This window comes from Leucoraja erinacea, chromosome 4 (genome assembly GCF_028641065.1).
Source record: "Leucoraja erinacea ecotype New England chromosome 4, Leri_hhj_1, whole genome shotgun sequence".
NCBI lineage: Eukaryota > Metazoa > Chordata > Chondrichthyes > Rajiformes > Rajidae > Leucoraja > Leucoraja erinaceus.
Window position 1 is genome coordinate 167591 of NC_073380.1, and position 19242 is coordinate 186832.

At 44.4% G+C, this 19242-nt stretch overlaps 1 protein-coding gene across 1 annotated transcript in view; it reads right to left on the minus strand.

Annotated features, from left to right (window-relative positions):
• Window positions 1-19242, minus strand: part of LOC129696078 (oxidation resistance protein 1-like) — a 239933-nt gene that overhangs the window by 146315 nt on the left and 74376 nt on the right. The gene's annotated exons all lie outside the window — the stretch shown is intronic.

Consider the following 19242-nt stretch of genomic DNA (forward strand, 5'->3'; position numbering starts at 1 on the left):
CCATTTTCCTAGTTACATCCTCAAAAAATTCCAGAAGATTACATAGAAACATAGAAAATAGGTGCAGGAGGAGGCCATTCAGCCCTTCGAGCCAGCACTGCCATTCATTGGGATCATGGCTGATCGTCCCCTATCAATAACGCATGCCTGCCTTCTCCCCATATCCCTTTACTCCACTAGCCCATAGAGCTCTAACTAACTCTCTCTTAAATCCATCCAGTGATTTGGCCTCCACTGCCCTCTGTGGCAGAGAATTCCATAAATTCACAACTCTCTGGGTGAAAAGGTTTTTTTCTCACCTCAGTCTTAAATGGCCTCCCCTTTATTCTAAGACTGTGGCCCCTGATTCTGGACTCGCCCAACATTGGGAACATTTTTCCTGCATCTAGCTTGTCCAGTCCTTTTATAATTTAATATGTTTCTATAAGATATCCCCACACCCCAGTGAATACAAGCCTAATCTTTTCAATCTTTCCTCATACTACAGTCCCGCTGCACTGCCTCAATCACAAGGATGTCCTTCCTCAAATTAGGAGACCAAAACTCTACACTATAATCCAGATGTGGTCTCACCAGAGCCCTATACAACTGCGGAAGAACCTCTATACTGAAATCCTCTTGTTATGAAGGATAACATTCCATTAGCTTTCTTCACTGCCTGCTGTATCTGCACGCCAACTTTCAGTGACTGGTGTACAAGGACTCCCAGGTCTCGCTGCACCTCCCCCTTACCTAACCTAACCCCATTGAGATAATAATCTGCCCCCTTGTTTTTGCTGCCAAATTGGATAACCTCACATTTATCTATATTATACTGCATCTGCCACACATCTGCCCACTCACTCAACCTGTCCAGGTCACCCTGCAACCTCCTAACATCCTCTTCACAGTTCACACTGCCACCCAGTTTTGGGTCATCCGCAAACTTGCTAGTGTTGCTTTCCTAATTCCCTCTTCCTAATCATTAATATATATGGTAAACAGTTACGGCCCCAACACCGAGCCTTGCGGCACTCCACTCGCCACTGCCTGCCATTCTGAAAAGGACCCGTTCACTCCTACTCTTTGCTTCCTGTCTGCCAACCAATTTTCTATCCATATCAACACCCTACCCCCAATACCATATGCTCTAATTTTAATCACCAGTCTCCCGTGCGGGACCTTATCAAAGGCTTTCTGAAAGTCTAGATACACTACATCCACTGGCACCTCTTCATCCATTTTACTTGTCACATCCTCAAAAAATTCCAGAAGATTAGTCAAGCATGATTTCCCTTTCATAAATCCATGTTGACTTTGGCTAATCCTTTTACTGCTATCCAAATGCCCCATTATTACCTCTTTAATAATTGACTACAGCATCTTTCCCACCACCGAAGTCAGGCAAACTGGTCTGTAATTCCCCGTTTTCTCTCTCGCTCCTTTCTTGAAAAGTGGGATAACATTAGCTATGCTCCAATCCACATGAACTGATCTGAATCTATAGAACATTGGAAAATAATCACCAATGCGTCCACTATTTCTAGAGCCACCTCCCTGAGGACCCTGGGATGCAGACCATCAGATTCAGATTCAGATTTTAATGTCATTGTGCAGTGTACAGTACAGAGACAACGAAATGCAGTTAGCATCTCTCTAGAAGAGCAACATAGAATATGAGCAATAAATAAATATATTTACGTGCATTTATTTTTTTCCTGGTGGAAGGAGTGTCCGGGCCCTCCCCCCCCCTGGCAGTCACCGAGGTACAGTGTTGAGTAGAGTGACAGCCGCAGGGAAGAAGCTGTTCCTGGACCTGCTGGTCCGGCAACGGAGAGACCTGTAGCGCCTCCCGGATGGTAGGAGGGTAAACAGTCCATGGTTGGGGTGAGAGCAGTCCTTGAAGATGCTGAGCGCCCTTCGCAGACAACGCTTGATTTGGACAGACTCAATGGAGAGGAGCGAGGAACCGGTGATGCGTTGGGCAGTTTTCACCACCCTCTGCAGTGCTTTCCGGTCGGAGACAGAGCAGTTGCCATATCATACTGTGATACAGTTGGTAAGGATGCTCTCGATGGTGCAGCGGTAGAAGTTCACCAGAATCTGAGGAGACAGATGGACCTTCTTTAGTCTCCTCAGGAAGAAGAGACACTGGTGAGCCTTCTTGACCAGAGTTGAGGTATTGTGGGTCCAGGAGAGGTCATCGGAGATGTTGACCCCCAGGAACCTGAGGTTGGAAACACGTTCCACCTCCGTCCCGTTAATGTGGATGGGGGTGTGCGTGCCACCCCTAGACTTTCTGAAGTCTACAATGAGATCCTTGGTCTTCTTGGAGTTAAGGGCCAGGTTGTTGTCAGCGCACCATGCTGCTAGCTGGACCTCCTCCCTATAGGCCGACTCATCGTTGTTGCTGATGAGGCCCAGGGGATTTATCATCCGTCAGTCCCATTAGCCTACCCAATAATATTTCTCGCCTAATGAAAATTTCTTTCAGTTCCTCTACCGCCTTAGATCCTCTGTCCTCCAGTACATCTGGGAGATTGTTTGTGTCTTCCTTAGTGAAGACATATCCGAAGACAGATTAGTCAAGCATGATATCCCCTCGTAAATCCATGCTGACTTAGACTGATCCTGTTACTGCTATCCAAATGTGCCATCTTTAATAATTGACTCCAGCATCTTCCCCACCACCGATGTTAGGCTAACTGGTCTGTAATTCCCTGTTTTCTCTCTCCTGCCTTTCTTAAAAAGTGGGATAATATTAGCTACCCTCCAATCCACAGGAACCGATTCTGAATTTATAGAATATTGGAAAATTATGACCAATGCATCCACGATTTCTAGAACCACTTCCTTAAGTACCCTGAGATGCAGATCATCAGGCCCTGGGGATTTATCAGCCTTCAGTCCCATCAGTCTACCTAACACCATTTCCTGCCTAATGTGGATTTCCTTCAGTTCCTCTATCATCCCAGATCTTCTGGCCACTAATACATCAGGAAGATTGTTTGTGTCCTCCTTAGTGAAGCCAGATCCAAATTACCTGTACAACTACTCTGCCATTTCCTTGTTCCCCATAATAACGCATTTTGTTGTCTCTGTACTGTACACTGACAATGACAATTAAAATTGAATCTGAATTTGAATCTGAATAAATTCAGGGAGATTACAAGCCAATAGTATGAACATTGAATTCTCTAAGTTGAAGTAGCCCCTCCCCTTTCTTCCCTCCTCACTTCCTTGTGCCAATGATGAACGATCCTTACAACTAATTGCTAATCTGAGCAACTGAATCGCTGCTGTTCATTGCCAACTAACATTTCAATCAAGATTTATAGATAAGGACCAAATGAATGAGTGTAAATCAATGTAATTTAGCTGATATACAGAAGCACATTGACTGGAGGATAAAATGTGTTATAATTATCCTGCACGGAGGCATATGAAAAATGGTAAATCAATTGTTCAACCTTGCAGTTGCAAGAATTAGCTGAATGAATCTCTTTTGGATTGGGGAAACAATTCACAATAACCATCCGATTTATTCCCCTCATCATTTTGTATATTTTAATCAGCATTCTCACTCTCAGGAAAATAAATCCAGCTTATCCTCAAAGCAAACACCCCATCCCAGGGTCGATCTCCTCTGCACCCTCTCCAGTACAATCAAAGCCTTCCGGTGGAGTGCCTAAAGGGGCTGTCCCACTTGGGCGACCTAATCCGCGAGTTCTGGCTAGTTTGCCCTCGACTGATACTCGCAGCATGGTCGACACGATGCCATAGGAGGTCTTTGTAACTCTCCTTCATGCTCGAGACTAGTCCCTGTGTACTCGAGGCATCAGCTAGCTTGTTAAAAAAGGTCGCCATGGAAAAAAATCAATACTTTTCTTTACTCGTAGGTTTAGTCGTAGTAGGACGGCATGGGTAATCGAGGGTAGTCGAAGGTAGTTGTAGATATTCATCATAGTCGAAGGGAGGTCGAAGGAGGTTGTCTACACTCTCCACTATTCGGTGTCCAATTTTCCCGAAGTCAGTTGTAGCTAGTCAAAGCTAGTCTTCAACATAGTCGAAGGAGGTCTTCAACATAGTCGAAGATGTCATCAACGTGACATTTTTCAAACTCTCCTAAACTCTTCAATTAGGTCGCCCATGTGGAACTGATATTTTATAGACTTGTATTATTAGAGACTGGCTCTAATAATTTATGCCGTGGCTATTGAAGAGAAATATCCCAAATGCATTTTTAAGCACCTTATCCACCTGTCCTTTGCTCCTGTGATTCTTGTATATGTCCCCCATCACTTCCGAGACTCCTACTATTCACTGTGGTTATCCCAGCATTGGTAGTTCTCAAAATTCAACATTTCACATTTTCCTGGATTAAATTGCATCTGCCATTGTTCCAACATCTTATCATTGTCAATATTGTTCCAAATTCTAAGGTCCTTCTTTTTGAATTCTTCAACTACAGAATGTTTCTCCATAGTGAATACAGATGAGATTTAAGACATTTCCTACGTCTCCATTGCTGCACATAGATTGGTGCGCCTTGGTCCCCAACTGGCTCTACTCACTCACTGGTTTGTCTCTTGGCCTTAATATACTTAGAAAATGTTTTGAGATTTTCCATACTCTTGCTCACTAATTATATACTGTGCCTCCTCACCTACTTACTTAAAAATATATCACCTATACTTCTTATACTCTCCAAAGGTCTCTCCTATTTTCAATTTTCTCCACCCTCCATTCCTATCTTTCCTCTTTATTCAACCCATGATATCCCTCCACGTCCATTGATTCATGAACTTGTTACCCTTGCCATTCACCCACATGGGAATGTGTTGGCCTTGAACTGGGAACATGTGAACATATGCTTATCTGTGATATGCCTACACATGTGCCCCACTATCTCTTATTGGTCTTCTGCCTAACCTGTCAGAATACTTAAAATTAAATTGATGCAACCCAGCCTTGCATTCCTCCCCAAAAATATATGCATGTACTTTTCTTCTATATCTGGTTGTTTCTCTCCTTCCACTATCCCCCTACTCCAAACAGTTTTAAATCATAAAATCACTTTCCAGTTAAGTGCACCTGTTAAGAGATAATTGTCAGAAAGCTTAACTGCAGGAGTAACTTTTAAGACATACACACCACCAGCATTTTATCACAATTGGGTCATGCAGATTTGATACTGAAGTTGTCATTTACAATGCATTGGACCCTTAGTACTAGACTTGAAAACAGATGCAATTGATGCTGTATCAAAAAAGGAATTGGACCACTGTCTTTGATATTTTGAGAACAGAAACAGGAGCATAGTAAATATGTTGCAAGCACCTTTTAAACATTGTAATTATATCTGTTTCCACCACGTCCTCTGGCAGTTCATTCCACATAACCATCACTGCAGGTGTGAAAACATATCCCTCAGATTTCCTTTCAAATTTCTCCCCTTTCACTTTCAACTAGTGCTCACTAACTTTGGACTCCCCTGCCAAGGGAAACGCTCTGACTATCTCATAATTGTATAAACGTTGACAAGGTCACCTCCTCTGCCTGTTATTCTGGTGAAAATAAACCAAGCCTATATAGACGATGAATTTTCTTTATAACAGCTCTCTATTCCAGACATCTCCTGGATTGCTTCTTCCCTCTCTCTATTGCAACCACACCATGGTGTGGTGACCAGAACTGTACATAATTCTCCAAGTACAGTCAAATCAATGTTTAGTATAGCTACAACTTGACATCCCTACTCATATTCAGTGCTTCAGCCTATGGCCAAACCTTACCGCTGAACAATGTTTTGATCCAACCTAGACAGCCTTCTTTCTTAATAGAGCAAGGAAGAGATATAGAGACAATTTTAAAGGATTAGGTTGGAGAAGAAGAGGAGGGGAATGCTGGGTATCAAAAACAAATGAGGTCCTAGTTGAAGCAGTTGTAATCATAATATTAATCATAGGGATTTAGAATTCAAATGAATCCAGCTATCATAGGACATAGAATAGTACAGCACAGGGACAGGCCCTCAGTTCACAATGTCCATGCTCAACAGGATGCCAAGCTAAACTAATCTCCTTTGACTGCATGTGATCCATATCCCTCTATTTCCTGCATATTCATGTGTCTATCTAAAAGGTGGGCGGAAAAATGGTTGATGGCATTTAATACAGGGAAGTGTGAGGTGTTGCATTTTGGGACGTCGAACAAGATCAAATCTTACACAGTAAATGGTCGGCCTCTGGGTAGTGTTTTAGAGCAGTGGGATCTAGGAGTGCAGGTGCATGGTTCCTTGAAGGTCGAGTCGCTGGTTGATAAGGTGGTCAAAAAGGCTTTGGGCACATTGGCCTTCATCAGTCAGAGTATTAAGTATAGAAGGTGGGAGGGTATGTTGCAGTTGTATAAGACGTTGGTGAGACCGCAGCTTAGAATATTGTGATCAGTTCTGGGCACCATGTTATATGAAAGATATTGTCAAGCTTGAAGGCGTTCAGAAAAGGTTTACTAGGATGTTGCAAGGACTAGAGGGTGTGAGCTTTAGGGAGAGGTTGAGTAGGCTGGGTCTCTATTCCATGGAGTGCAGGAAGATGATGGGTGATGTTATAGAGGTGTACAAAATCATGAGGAATAGATTGGGTAGATGTACAGTCTCTTACCCAGAGGACCAGAGAACATAGGTTCAAGGGGAGAGGGAAAAGATTTAATAGGAATCAGAGGGGTAACTTTTTCACACAAAGGGTCGTGGGTATATGGAACAAGCTGCCAGAGGAGGTAGTTAAGGCTAGGACTATACCTTCGGTTTAGAAACAGTTAGACAGGTACATGGATAGGACAGGTTTGGAGGGATATGGAACAAGCGCAGGCGCGTGGGACTAGTGTAGCTGGGACGTTGTTGGCCAGTTTGGGCAAGTTGGCAACAAGGGAAACAAGTTTTGTTCCGATCTATGGTCTATTTTAAAAGTTATTAAGGTTTAAAAAAATCTTTAAAACCGCGCATGCGCAGATTGGTCTCTCCTCAGTCGCCGCCACGCAGATTGGTCACCTTTCTTGGACTGCGATGCCCCTTTCTGCACCATTGCCGCACTGATTGGCCTGGCGGGGCGAATTTTAAGCTAAAGGAGCGGAGTGATCATCATTGTTGGCTCATCATTTTAAGCTAAAGGAGTGGAATGATCATTGTTGCCCTTGTAGCACAGGAGAATGGTGAGGAAGGTGGCGAAAAATCATAGCGCTATCATGCACAGTTTTGGCGCAAATAGGAAAAAATGCCATTTAGAACGGAGACGAGGAAACACTTTTTCTCACAGAGAGTGGTGAGTCTATCTCTATCCCTGCCTCCCCCCTCCTCACCCCCCCTATTCCCCCCTCCCCCCCCCCCCCACTATCAGAAGGAGTAGGCCATTCGGCCCTTCGAGCCAGCACCGCCATTCAATGTGAACATGGCTGATCATCCCCAATCAGTACCCCGTTCCTGCCTTCTCCCCATATCCCCTGACTGCTATTTTTAAGAGCCCTATCTAGCTCTCTCTTGAAAGCATCCAGAGAACCGGCCTCCACCGCCCTCTGAGGTAGAGAATTCTGATAGTGAATTTTATTTTGATGCTCATTGTTATTTCTTTGAATTTGATTGTATGGAAAGTGCAAGGCTTCAATCAATCCTCGATAAATTTATATTTTGAAGCATTAAATATACTTTTGGTTCAATGATAATAATTTCAGAAAAGAAAAAATACTGCAGATAAGGAAACTGAATAAAGTATAAGATGGTGGAAACACTCAGCAAGTTAGGCAGCACCTGTACAGAGGGGAAACATATTGTTTCAGTCAATTCTGCTCTCTGTCAGAGTATTGACTCATTCTCAGTTGCACAATATTGGGACATAAAGGGTCGCTGCAGGATGCAGAGAATGAAGAGCTCATTCACAGCAGTGGGAAAGAGATTCAAACCCAAGAAAAATGGCAGGGTTAGAAAGATAAAATGATCCACAGAAGAGGCATTGGCAATTCGTACTTTGATTCCGTGCAAATGTGGCATCGGTTCGTGATGCTGCAGATTGTCAAACAAAAGTGAGACATTTGAAGCTGTGCTTCATCCCTGACTGAGCACGTGAAACTACCAGAAACATTGAGCAGACCTTGAAAACACAAATAGACAAATGCAAAGCAAATCAGGCTGGCCAGCTGTAGACACAAGTTGTCACTTAGGGTTATGGTATGGTGGCAAAAGACCGAGGGTGGAATCAGGAGCTTTTCATGTATGCATTAAAGGGCCTGTCCCACTGCGGCGACCTAATTTGCGAGTTTATAAGAGTTTTCCCTCGACTCATACTCGCAGCATGGTCGACACGAGGTCCTAGGAGGTCTTTGTAAATCTCCTTCATGCTCGAGAGTAGTACTCGAGGCCTCAGCTAGGTCGTGGCGTTTTTTACAACATGCTGAAAAATGCCCGCAAGTAAAAAATCGATATCGAGGTAGGTCGTAATAGGTCATAATACTATCATAGGTAATCAAAGGCAATCGAAGGTAATCGAAGGTAGTCGTAGGTAAAACTCGTAGAGAAAAAAAAAAGGTAAGTAAACCAACCGGTAATGTTAAATGCCCGATAAACTTTATTAAAAGTTGTCTGGCTTCTTAAAAGTGTGTCCATTCCTTCCTTCTCCCCCGTCTCTCTCCCCCCCCCCCCCCCCCCCCCCCACCCCCCCCCCAAAGGACTTACCATAACTGTGCCAGCCATCTTTTACCTTCCTGTTCATCGTGGGTGTGAATTTCAGATAGTGCTCCCCCGCATTCCCTGGCCCCCAAGGGAATGCGGCTGTGTGTGTGTGCGTGCGTGCGTGCATGCGTGCGTACGGTCGATCCGGCTCGCAGTTTCATTGCTGACGGTCGATCCAGCTCGAGCTTTTTCCCGCGAGTGCCCTCGAGTATGAAGGTCGAAGACAGTAACTGAAAACTCTCTTAAGGACAGGCCCTTAAGAGAATGTTTTTTTTGTGTGTAGCAAGTTGATCTGATTTGTACGGCTGGCAAATTTACATTCAAGAATAACTTTCAAGGAGAATTGGATATCATGGAACAGAAATAAATTACAAGATAACCAGGGAAGACAAGTTAAATGAAAGTTATTTAAAAGTATTTCAAGGACCTAGAGCAGTGCGAATTTGCCGATCACAGCATCTCAAATTATTCTGGATACATTTACTTTGGTAGGATAGTGTAGGGTGCAAAGACCAGGGTGGAGATAGATAAGGGGTGAGGGTTGTTGACTAAGTGACCAAGTGAAACAGGATATGCTCTGATCCTAAGCTGGAGTGTGTTGTGGTTCATTAATATTTGATAAGAAACTGCAGGACAGATCACAAATCACATAAACACGAATGAAGGCAATTAGAGAGGACAAATTATTTTTCCTTAAGAATGATAACCTTGCCAACTTTGATAGGGGGTTGTCGTCCGAGTATTTCCAACATTATTTTTTGCTTCAGTTTTCTAACATCTGTTGTGTTTGACTCTCACAGTTCCATTGTTTTTTTTTAACCTCTCTAATTTCCTTCGTTCATCCATTAACTGACAACTTCAAAAGCAATTGTGGACGACCTTCATCGCTGCACTGTCACAAATATTCCTTTAGTTTTCTCCAATCCACCCCATCCTCCCCATCTCAACAACCTAAAATACCATTGTAAAATACCATATGAAGAAAGACTGGATAGACTCGACTTGTCCTCGCTAGAATTTAGGAGATTGAAGGGGGATCTTATAGAAACTTACAAAATTCTTAAGGGGTTGGACAGGCTGGATGCAGGAAGATTGTTCCCGATGTTGGGGAAGTCCAGGACAAGGGGTCACAGTTTAAGGATAAGGGGGAAATCCTTTAAGACCGAGATGAGAAAAACATTTTTCACACAGAGATAGTGGTGAATCTCTGGAATTCTCTGCCACAGAAGGTAGTTGAGGCCAGTTCATTGGCTATATTTAAGAGGGAGTTAGATGTGGCCCTTGTGGCTAAAGGGGTCAGGGGGTATAGAGAGAAGGCAGGTACGGGATATTGAGTTGGATGATCAGCCATGATCATATTGAATGGCGGTGCAGGCTCGAAGGGCCGAATGGCCTACTCCTGCACCTATTTTCTATGTATCTATGTTTTCTCACACAAAAAATATTTAAAAATTCAGAAATCTGAATTATATATGAAACAGTCAACAGATTGTTCAGTAACTGTGGAAAGAGAAAATCAGAGTTATTAAGACTTGTCAGAATTGGAAAAGAGAGGAAAGAAGCTAAAGTTGTAGAGAGGGTGAGGGTTGGATGGATATGACAAAAGGAATACCCCTCAGAAGATTACTCTCAGAAGATACCCCTCAGAAAGCCAAGGTTGTCGAGGTGATTCCAATGTTTACAGAAGCTCCATTTAATGGATTAACGTGGGCAATTAGAGAGGGAAAAAAGGCATCTAATAACTGTGAATATAGGTGTTGTGAACCAAAAACCCCAAACTGACCAAAACTGACAAAACCCTTCTCCATAACTCCTTCCAGATACAGTAGAAGATTAATATTGACACAAGTGAATGCAGATCTCAGGCAAAATAAAGTGCTGGTGTGGCTCAGCTGGTCAGGCAGTATCTGTGATGGGGAATGGACGGATGATGTTTTGGGTCATGACCCTTCTACAGACTGTTGGAGTAGGGGAGAGGAAGCTTGAAAAGAGAGGTAGGGATAGGGCAAAGCCTGGCAAGTGATAGGTAGATACTGGTTCAGGGGTGATTAGCAGATAGATAGAGATACACTCCACTTTGAAGGACATTACCCAAAATTCAGGAAATTCTGGTTGTCTTCGGGTAATTTTAGGGAAATTAAATAATTTCGGGAAAATTTCCGCATACTGGGATGATTTTGGGGGATAAAAAGTATATTTCCGACCATGCACGCCTGCTCGGTTGGGGGAGGCCTGTCAGCCGCCAGTCAGCCTGCCGTCCAGGGAGCAGGTCCAGGGAGACTGTTCTCCCATCGCAGGGCAGGAGCGAATGATTCACTTTGAACCCAGTCCAGGCAGCGGCCGTGACCCAACACCAAGCGCAGTTCCATTGATCTGTTTTGCTTTGTTTTTCTTTGTGTTGTTAACGTGTGCCCGCGAAAGAAAAACAACAAATAGCACGCAGGAAGCATTTTTGAAAATTCCAGGAAATTTTGGATTCTATTCGGAAAATAAATTGAGGTGTGGAAGCACTGTACCTTGCCCTCTATGTTTGGGACAAAGACCCATCATTTATTTACTCCACAATTTGAGATTTGTAATAGAAAGAAATCACACGTGGTTAAAGTGCACATTGTCAGATTTTAATAAAAAGCCATTTTTATACATTTTGGTTTCAAAATGTAGAAATTACAGCTGTGTTTATACATGAATATTCTGCAACGTGACTTTAGAGAGCTCGGAAAAATGTTGAAAAGCAGGACCTCCAGGGTTGTTATCTCCGGTTTGCTTCCAGTTCCCCGTGCTGGCGAGAGCAGGAACAGGGAGATACGGGACCTGAACGTGTGGCTGAGGATCTGGTGCACGGGGCAGGGATTTAGATTCTTAGATCACTGGGATCTGTTTTGGGGTAAGGGGGAACTGTACAAAAGGGACGGATTGCATCTTAACAGGTATGGGACCAGCATTCTGGCAGGCAGGTTTGCCACTGCTACACGGGTGGCTTTAAACTGAATAAGGGGGGTGGGGTGTTGAATGGGACAGTGGAGGATGGAGTTAAAGGGAAAGGGTTTCTTAAATGTGTGAGCGTAGAGACCGAAGGGTGTAAAATGAGGGTAGAAGAAATAGGTAGCAAGGTGAAAAGTAAAAGTGGCAGGCAGACAAAACCAGGGCAAAAATCAAAAAGGGCCACTTTTCAACATAATTGTGTAAGGGGTAAGAGTGTTGTAAAAACAAGCCTGAAGGCTTTGTGTCTCAATGCAAGGAGCATTCGTAATAAGGTGGATGAGTTGAATGTGCAGATAGCTATTAATGACTATGATAATAGTTGGGATCACGGAGACATGGCTCCAGGGTGACCAAGGCTGGGAGCTGAACATCCAGGGATATTCAATATTCAGGAGGGATAGACAGAAAGGAAAAGGAGGTGGGGTAGCGTCACTGATTAGAGAGGGGATTAATGCAATGGAAAGGAAGGACATTAGATTGGAGGATGTGGAATCGGTATGGGTAGAGCTGCACAACACTAAGGGGCAGAAAACGCTGGTGGGTGTTGTGTACAGGCCACCTAACAGTAGTAGTGAAGTTGGAGATAGTATCAAACAGGAAATTAGAAATGCGTGCGACAAAGGCAAAACGGTTATAATGGGTGACTTCAATCTACATATAGATTGGGTGAATCAAATTGGCAGGGGTGCTGAGGAAGAGGATTTCTTGGAATGTATGCGGGATAGTTATCCAAATCAACATGTAGAGGAACCAACGAGAGAGCAGGCTATTTTAGACTGGGTATTGAGTAATGAGGAAGGGTCAGTTAGCAATCTTGTTGTACGTGCCCCCTTGGGCAAGAGTGACCATAATATGGTTGAGTTCTTCATTAGGATGGAGAGTGACATTGTTAATTCAGAAACAATGGTTCTGAACTTAAAGAAAGGTAACTTTGAGGGTATGAGATGTGAATTGGCCAAGATTGACTGGCAATTAATTCTAAAAGGGTTGACGGTGGATATGCAATGGAAGACATTTAAAGACTGCATGGATGAACTACAAAAATTGTTCATCCCAGTTTGGCAAAAGAATAAATCAGGGAAGGTAGTACATCCATGGATAACAAGGGAAATCAGGGATAGTATCAAAGCGAAGGATGATGCGTACAAATTAGCCAGAAAAAGCAGCATACTAAATTCTAAAAGGGTTGACGGTGGATATGCAATGGAAGACATTTAAAGACTGCATGGATGAACTACAAAAATTGTTCATCCCAGTTTGGCAAAAGAATAAATCAGGGAAGGTAGTACATCCATGGATAACAAGGGAAATCAGGGATAGTATCAAAGCGAAGGATGATGTGTACAAATTAGCCAGAAAAAGCAGCATACCGGATCTTTCCCAGTTTCCCAGTGATCTAAGGAGGACTGGGAGAAATTCAAAGAGCAGCAGAGGAGGACAAAGGGCTTAATTAGGAAAGGAAAAATAGATTATGAAAGAAAACTGGCAGGGAACATAAAAACTGACTGCAAAAGTTTTTATAGATATGTGAAAAGAAAGACATTAGTTAAAACAAATGTAGGTCCCTTGCAGTCAGAAACAGGGGAGTTGATCATGGGGAACAAGGATATGGCGGACCAATTGAATAACTACTTTGGTTCCGTCTTCACTAAGGAAGACATAAATAATTTGCCGGAAATAGCAGGGGACCGCGGGTCAAAGGAGTTGGAGGAATTGAGTGAAATCCAGGTTAGCCGGGAAGTGGTGTTGGGTAAATTGAATGGATTAAAGGCCGATAAATCCCCAGGGCCAGATAGGCTGCATCCCAGAGTACTTAAGGAAGTAGCTCCAGAAATAGTGGATGCATTAGTAATAATCTTTCAAAACTCTTTAGATTCTGGAGTAGTTCCTGAAGATTGGCGGGTAGCAAACGTAACCCCACTTTTTAAGAAGGGAGGGAGAGAGAAAATGGGGAATTACAGACCAGTTAGTCTAACATCGGTAGTGGGGAAACTGCTAGAGTCAGTTATTAAAGATGGGATAGCAGCACATTTGGAAAGTGGTGAAATCATTGGACAAAGTCAGCATGGATTTACGAAAGGTAAATCATGTCTGACGAATCTTATAGAATTTTTCGAGGATGTAACTAGTAGCGTGGATAGGGGAGAACCAGTGGATGTGGTGTATCTGGACTTCCAGAAGGCTTTCGACAAGGTCCCACATAAAAAATTAGTATACAAACTTAAAGCACAAGGCATTGGGGGTTCAGTATTGATGTGGATAGAGAACTGGCTGGCAAACAGGAAGCAAAGAGTAGGAGTAAACGGGTCCTTTTCACAATGGCAGGCAGTGACTAGTGGGGTACCCCAAGGCTCAGTACTGGGACCCCAGCTATTTACAATATATATTAATGATCTGGATGAGGGAATTGAAGGCAATATCTCCAAGTTTGCGGATGACACTAAGCTGGGGGGCAGTGTTAGCTGTGAGGAGGATGCTAGGAGACTGCAGGGTGACTTGGATAGGCTGGGTGAGTGGGCAAATGTTTGGCAGATGCAGTATAATGTGGATAAATGTGAGGTTATCCATTTTGGTGGCAAAAACAGGAAAGCAGACTATTATCTAAATGGTGGCCGATTGGGAAAGGGGGAGATGCAGCGAGACCTGGGTGTCATGGTACACCAGTCATTGAAGGTAGGCATGCAGGTGCAGCAGGCAGTAAAGAAAGCGAATGGTATGTTAGCTTTCATTGCAAAAGGATTTGAGTATAGGAGCAGAGAGATTCTACTGCAGTTGTACAGGGTCTTGGTGAGACCACACCTGGAGTATTGCGTACAGTTTTGGTCTCCAAATCTGAGGAAGGACATTATTGCCATAGAGGGAGTGCAGAGACGGTTCACCAGACTGATTCCTGGGATGTCAGGACTGTCTTATGAAGAAAGACTGGATAGACTTGGTTTATACTCTCTAGAATTTAGAAGATTGAGAGGGGGATCTTATAGAAACTTACAAAATTCTTAAGGGGTTGGACAGGCTAGATGCAGGAAGATTGTTCCCGATGTTAGGGAAGTCCAGGACAAGGGGTCACAGCTTAAGGATAAAGGGGGAATCCTTTAAAACCGAGATGAGAAGAACTTTTTTCACGCAGAGAGTGGTGAATCTCTGGAACTCTCTGCCACAGAGGGTAGTTGAGGCCACTTCATTGGCTATATTTAAGAGGGAGTTAGATGTGGCCCTTGTGGCTAAGGGGATCAGGGGGTACGGAGAGAAGGCAGGTACGGGATACTGAGTTGGATGATCAGCCATGATCATATTGAATGGCGGTGCAGGCTCGAAGGGCCGAATGGCCTACTCCTGCACCTAATTTCTATGTTTCTATGTTTTAGTCCTCCATTCCAGGGCACCATAATGTTTGGGAAACAGAAATGTCATGTAAATGAAAGTAGTCACCTAATTTTAAGTATATCTTTGATGAACAGAGATGCTGTCCGACCTGCCGAGTTACTCCAGCTTTTTATATCTATCTTCGGTTTAAACCAGCATCTGGTTCCTTCTTACACGAAAGCTACTAGCTCTTGCTTCAGAGCAACCGCCAAACCCATGATCCCCGCCATCTCAAAGGACAAGGGCAGGAAGAGTACTACAACTTTGCAGGAATATGGCCGTCAAGGAATGATGCCACATCTTACACACATTCATTTAAAAGGAAGCTGCTAGATTGGTCCATTTCAATGTTTATTTTTGGGTGAACCACTGGTGCACAATTATCAAGTTGACAAGCAGTGTATCATGGGGAATACAGCTGGGACCTTTGCTATTTGTCGTAAATATTAGTAACTTGGACATGAAAATAGGAGGTATGATTGGTAAGTCTGAAGATGGCATGACAATTGTTTGGGGTGTGGCTTGGGGTGTGGAAGATTGAAGCCACAGTCACGTGTAGATCAATTTAATCCCAACAAGGCTGAGGAATTTTATAGAAAATCAAATAGGGGTAAGATATATACAGCAAATGAAGGCCACTAAGGAATATTGATGAATAGAGGAGCTTTAGGATTCTGTCCATAGTTCCCTTCAAGTGGTAATATAAATAGTTAGGATGGAGAAGAAAACATATGACGTGCTTGCCATCATAGATCAGGAAATAGATTATAAAAGACGGAATTCATTTTTTTTTCCATTTAGTGAAACAATTTGGAAACAGGTCCTTTGACCCACTCTGCTGACGAATGATCACCTGTATAATAATTCTATCCTAAACACTAGAGATAATTTACAAAAACCAATGAACCGACAAATCAATTTCTCCAGCATCTACCGTCGATTTTCCAGCATCTGCAGTTCCTTCTTAAAGGGGCTGTCCCACAGTACGAGCTAATTCAAGAGCTCTCCCGAGTTTAAAAAAAAATCTAACTCGTGGTAAGCACGTAGAATGTACGCAGCGGGTACATCCGAGCTCGGGACGTCTCTTAGCGGCTCGTAAAGCTAACGGCAGGTACTCGGGAAACGCTGAAAGCTCGTGAAGACTCAAGGAGATTTTTCAACATGTTGAAAAATCTCCACGAGTGCCCCGAGTACCTATGAGCGGCTATTACCGTAATTCTCCAAGTTCGAATCAGGGGAAACTCAGGAATACTCTTGAATTAGCTCGTACAGTGGGACAGCCCCTTAAACATAACCAACAAATCTATGTCCTTGGAATGTGGGACGTAACCGGAGCACCCAGAGAAGACCTACGCAGTCACAGAGAGAACGTACAAACTCCATACAAGCAGCACCAGTAGTCAGGATTGAACCCGGGTCACTGGCACTGAAAAGCAGCAATTTTACCGCTGCACCACTGTACCGAAAATATTGCAAATTTGCAAAACACTAAATGAACCACATTAGTGTGCAATCTTAGTTGCAACTGTGGGAAAAATGTGGTATGCTAGAGAGAGCAGAGAAGATTCACTAGGATGTTGCCTGGGTCAGAGGGCTTTCGTCATAAAGGTGTTCAGATAGGCTGAGCATGCATATACTTGAATAAGCAAAGAAGGCCGGAGTGCTGACCTGATAGAGATATATACAATTATGAAGGGTTATTATCAGGGTAGATAGTTAATGATTTGGATGAGAGAATTGAATGCAACATCTCCAAGTTTGCGGGTGACACAAATCTGGGGGGCAGTGTTAGCTGTGAGGAGGATGCTAGGAGTCTGCAAGGTGATTTGGATAGGCTGGGTGAGTGGGCAAATGCATGGCAGATGCAGTATAATGTGGATAAATGTGAGGTTATCCACTTTAGTGGCAAAAACAGGAAAGCTGACTATTATCTAAATGGTGGCCGATTAGGAAAAGGGGAGATGCAACGAGACCTGGGTGTCATGGTACACCAGTCATTGAAAGTAGGCATGCAGGTGCAGCAGGCAGTAAAGAAAGCAAATGGTATGTTGGCATTCATAGCAAAAGGATTTGAGTATAGGAGCAGGGAGGTTCTGTTGCAGTTGTACAGGGTCTTGGTGAGACCACACCTGGAGTATTGCGTACAGTTTTGGTCTCCAAATCTGAGGAAGGACATTATTGCCATAGAGGGAGTGCAGAGAAGGTTCACCAGACTGATTCCTGGGATGTCAGGACTTTCTTATGAAGAAAGACTGGATAGACTCGGATTGTACTCGCTAGAATTTAGGAGATTGAGGGGGGATCTTATAGAAACTTACAAAATTCTTAAGGGATTGGACAGGCTAGATGCAGGAAGATTGTTCCTGATGTTGGGGAAGTCCAGGACAAGGGGTCACAGCTTAAGGATAGTGGGGGAAATCCTTTAGAACCGAGATGAGAAGAACATTTTTCACACAGAGAGGGGTGAATCTCTGGAACTCTCTGCCACAGAAGGTAGTTGAGGCCAGTTCATTGGCTATATTTAAGAGGGAGTTAGATGTGGCCCTTGTGGCTAGAGGGATCAGGGGGTATGGAGAGAAGGCAGGTACAGGATACTGAGTTGGATGATCAGCCATGATCATATTGAATGGCGGTGCAGGCTCGAAGGGCTGAATGGCCTACTCCTTCACCTATTTTCTATGTTTCTCTGGTGCCGACTCACCGTTGCCGTCGCGGAGCTGGCCGAGACCGGAGCGGGTGGAGCGGTGGAGGAGCGCTGCTGCTGCCGCTGCCGCTGCTGCCGCTGCCGCTGCTGCTGCCGATGCCGCTGCTGCTGCTGATGCGGAGGCTGCTACTGCGGGTCTGCGGACGGCGGCACCGGGAGCCCGCGGATCCCTGGAGGGAGACCGCTTTTCGGGGCTCCTGCAACGGCGAATTCTCCCGCCCGAGTTGCGGGGTTGAAGAGCTCCTGGAGCGGGGCCTAACACCACTGCCCCGCGCGGCTGGAATGGCCGCGGGACTTTGCGAGTGCACACCGGGGGCTCCAACACCAAGACCCGGTGTGCGACCTCGCACCACCCGGCGTGGCTTTAATGGCCGCGGGACAATCGCCATCGCCAGCCGGGGGCTTTGACTTTGACTCTGACATCGGGGGGGGGAGAGTGCAGTGGAGAGATAAGTTTTTTTTGGCCTTCCATCACAGCTATGTGATGGATGTTTATGTAAAATGTAATTATGTTGTGTCTGGGGTCTATTTGTGTGTAATGTATGGCTGCAGAAACGGCATTTCGTTTGGACCTCCAGGGGTCCAAATGACAATTAAATTGACTCTTGACTCTCTCTTGACTCTCTTGTCTCTATGTTTTACATGGTAGGGGTATCAAAATCAAAGGGGCATATATATTGAAGTTAAGAGGAAAGAGTTTTAAACGGAAAGTGAGTGGAGAGTACATTATACACAGAGAATGATTGATACTTGGAACACAATGACAGAGGAGGCGGTGGAATTAAATATGATCACTATGTTTTGGAGCCATTTCAAGAGGCGGTCGAATGGGCAAGGCACAGAAGAATAAGGACCAAGAGCAAGCAAATCAAATTTATGTAGATCGGCAAAAAGGTCAACATGGATGTAGTGGGCTGAAGGGCCCGTTTCTGTGCTATACTGTAGATTAGCTCTCCCAAGTTATCCACACTGTACAGAATGGGCGGAAATCCTGGGGGAGGGGATGTCCCCCCCCCTGCTTTGAGAGGTGGGGGTTAATCCCCCCCATGTTTTGTAATCCGGACTTTATCAGACCTTTTCTAAGGGCTGAATCGGCCTGTTCGCGGGGCCTATCAGCGCCCGGCGCAGCTTAAAATCAAACTGCTGCATCGAGGCGATCGAGGCTCCCGATATTGAAACCCCCGCCAGCCGATGAAAGCCCCCGCAAACTGGCCGATTCGGGGCAGACGAAGCTGTTGTTGCTGGAGTTCGGAGTCGGTCACCAACCAGATCAACTTACGATGTTACCGTCCACACAGGGCCGTCAAGAAATTGTGTCCCCCCCCCCCTTCCCCAATGTTTTGATAGCGATTTCCGTGCCTGCTGTACAGACATTACCTTTAACTGAGGAATGAGATGCAAGAATCTGCATATGCTAGAATCTTGAGCAAAAAACAAAGATCTCAGTGGGTCAGGCAGGGATCTGTGAAGGGAATGGAGAGCCCACATCCAT